Consider the following 3469-nt stretch of genomic DNA (forward strand, 5'->3'; position numbering starts at 1 on the left):
GTCCAAAAATGCCACAACTGTCAAGTGTTTGATCGAAAGATGCGCGCTCCACCTGCTCCTCTCCACCCTATAATTGTCGTTGGTCCTTTTTCCAAATGGGGTATCGATTTTATTACATGTAACCCTCACTTGGCCGGGGGGCATGCGTATATCATCCTTGTGGTAGATTATTTTACTAAGTGGGCCGAGGCAATGCCTACATTCGAGGCAGACGGCAAGACAGCTGCAATTTTCGTGTTCAATCATATAATTGCTAGGTTTGGTGTCCAACAAGCGATAATCACTGACCATGGGCACCATTTTCGAAACGTTATGATGACAGAACTTACAGGCCAGCTTGGTTTGCGTCACGATAGTTCAACTCCCTATTATCCACAAGCGAATGGTCTGGTTGAGTCCATCAACAAAGTTTTAGTTATCATGATCCGACGAATCATTGGTATTCATCGGTCGAATTGGTACAACATGTTATTTCATCGGTATTGCGCTTTGGGCGTACCGAACCTCAGTAAAAACATCAACAGGGTTCACTCCTTTCCAACTAGTTTATGGTTTGGAAGCTGTGCTACCCATTGAATGCGAAATCCCGTCACTGTAAATGGCCATCGAGTTACTTCCAGCTATTTCCGAAGAGGAAAAGCGTTTATTATACTTAGCTCAATTAGATGAGAATCGACGTGATGCTGCATTGGCAATCTAGACTCACGCAAAACGTATGAAAGCTCAGTATGATCGAAATGTGACCCCTCGAAATTTTTCGGAAGGAGACCTAGTGTTATTATATGATCAAGCTAATGATAAATTAGGTGCTAGAAAATTCATTCCTATGTGGCATGGGCCTTATATTGTCAAGCGAAAGCTAGCAAAAGGGGCCTATGAGTTGGTAGACTTTGACGGGGACTCTTTAGGTAAACCCAGAAATGGTCTTTACTTGAACAGGTATTATGCTTAAAAGAATGGGTATGGAGATTTTTAGTTAGGATAGTTTTTCTTTCTAGCTGGTGTGTTTGTTAGTTTAGATAGTGTGCTTAGCTTAGAGAGAGTATTTTCGTCATTATTTTTGCTTATCTTGGTTTTACTCTTGATGTTGCAGATGTCGATGCCTCTCCAAACATACATTGGTTTCACTGATGGTGCTTGTCGTAGTACACGGAATATCTCTTCCGCAGCTTGGGTTATCTATTCGCCCTCTGACGAGTTAGTATCTATGCATGGGGTGAGCCTCGTCAAACAACGAACAACATTGCCGAATATAGTGAATTGATTGAGTTATTGTATGAATCTATTTCATTTGGGATTCGGAGTTTGATAGTGAGGTTAGATTCTGAACTCGTTGTATTACAGCTTAATAAAGTGTATGCCATTAGAAATCCAGTGTTATTAAGATTATTTTTGAGAGTGCGTCTCTTGGAACGTGAGTTTGATTACATTGAATATCAGCATATTCCAAGGTCTTTAAATACATTAGCAGATGCAATTGCTTCTCGAATGTTAAATAAACATTTGCAATAATCATACATGTAAATTTTAAAACCATTCCATAACATGATTTACAAGATAAGCCGGTAATAATGATATATATATATATATATATAGGAGTGTGTCAAAAAATACATCGTCTTCGATCATAGGTTGAAAAACACCTTATGATCGGCAAAAATGATAAGTACAAAAACCAAAATGTCACATGTGTCTACAAAACGACCATCCAATCACTGGTGATGATCTCTATATGACACCACTGTATGGGCCACCCTACACAAGAACCTCCTAAAAGGTCCTGGGACCTCGACTACATAGCGCTGAAGCCTGATTGGAATATCATCTATGTTAGTCTCCGGTATGTCTGCTGTAAGACGCTCCAGGTCACTTTCCAACTCAGCCAAAGTCTCTGTGGCCTCGTCCTGTGGGGCCGGTGCCGCTGCAGCTGGTAGTCTCCTCTCGTAAGGCCGGAGATTGGCTGGACGTCGTGGGCCTACATCTGCATTTTGAAAATTATTACTATCAGTTTTGAGATGATATAAAACAAACAAAAATAATAGATAGTTTAAAAAACTTGTGAAAAATGAAGTTACCTATATCATCCCATTGTTCTCTCGGTGGAAGAACCATGTCCGGATCTCCACGAAAATCAACTCCGGCATAAGGAAAATCCTGTATAGCAAAGACTTGGTTTTCTAACCAGTGAAAGTACTCCGGAGTAAATCGGACGACCTTCGTCCCTTCATCAGGATGACGGGCCATAACCGTAACCCATCGCATCAATTTGGGCTCTCGAGGAAGCCAAACCTCAACAGTGAGCTGCTGTGGGATCAGCATCGGAACCCTCTCTAAGCCAAAACTCACAACTAAAACCCCATAACCAAAGGTCTTTAGCTGTCCGTTTTTGGCTCTAGTCAGTTGGCCTTTTACATTGGCCAACACAACATCACACCAATTGAAAATGGTACCTCGATAGCAATCAACTGCCATCCGCATCTGGGATCCAGTGGCAATGTGTAAAGCGGCAACCCTGCAAAGTCTGGTAACTGTAAAGGCAATCACCATAAGTTCAGGACTAGATATAGTTTTGATTTCTATCCCCTTCTCCTGAGACTGAGTGTTACACCACTCTAGTCGGAGACTAGCGACAGACTAGCCACCTGGCCTAGTCCCGAACAGAGTCAAGTGTTCACCTCTCTTGGGAAAACCAGTGATAAAGTAGATATCTGCCGGCTCCATCTCAAGCTGGTGCCCTCCAATATAAAAACATTGTTCCTGAACGTTCCAACTTTCTACCAGCCACTCTAGAAAGCTCACTTGGGCCCTCATGCCAGGTACGGCCCAATATTTATAAAGGTTGCATGCCTTCAAAGCATCAATTGACGGTTGATGATTAATGGTGGCCAAATCAACATCTGCGTGCTCTCTCTCGCGCCAATCAAGAATTTAGGTTTTAAAAACTCGTTGCGCGGGGTACGCACCCCGCCTTCAGGAACAGATTGTAGGTACGCAGGGTCCCTGAAGGCAGGGTGCGGACCCCTGACATTTTTCCAACTGAGAAAATGTCGGGGTCCGCGGGTCCCTAGTGTGGCGCCTACGTACCCCGAGAGGCGGTTTTTGAAACCATAAAACCTCCCAAAAATGAAATCTGGGGCCTAAAAAAGAATTGTAAACCAATGAAATTGAAGAGGAGGATGTTGTAGATTACCTGGAAGAGACGGCGTTCAATTTCGACGGTCGGATTCTCCACAATGTCCACAGGAAGTTTCTTGCTAAAAACCCTTTTTCTCTCCTCAAATAGTAAAATGGTAAAAATGAATTGGTAAGGAGCCCTTTTTATTGGTATTTTGGTAAATAAATGGTAAATTTGTTTATTTTTCACCATGAAAAGGTAGTTTTCAAAGTATTTTTATCTATCTTCAACAGGTATGAGTAATGTGTTGGTTTTTGTGCAGGATAAAGGATTTTAGGGAAAATTATCATTTTT

The sequence above is a fragment of the Pinus tabuliformis genome, chromosome X, assembly GCF_031772625.1.
Source record: "Pinus tabuliformis cultivar Carrire ecotype Pingquan chromosome X, CPIR1, whole genome shotgun sequence".
Lineage (NCBI taxonomy): Eukaryota > Viridiplantae > Streptophyta > Pinopsida > Pinales > Pinaceae > Pinus > Pinus tabuliformis.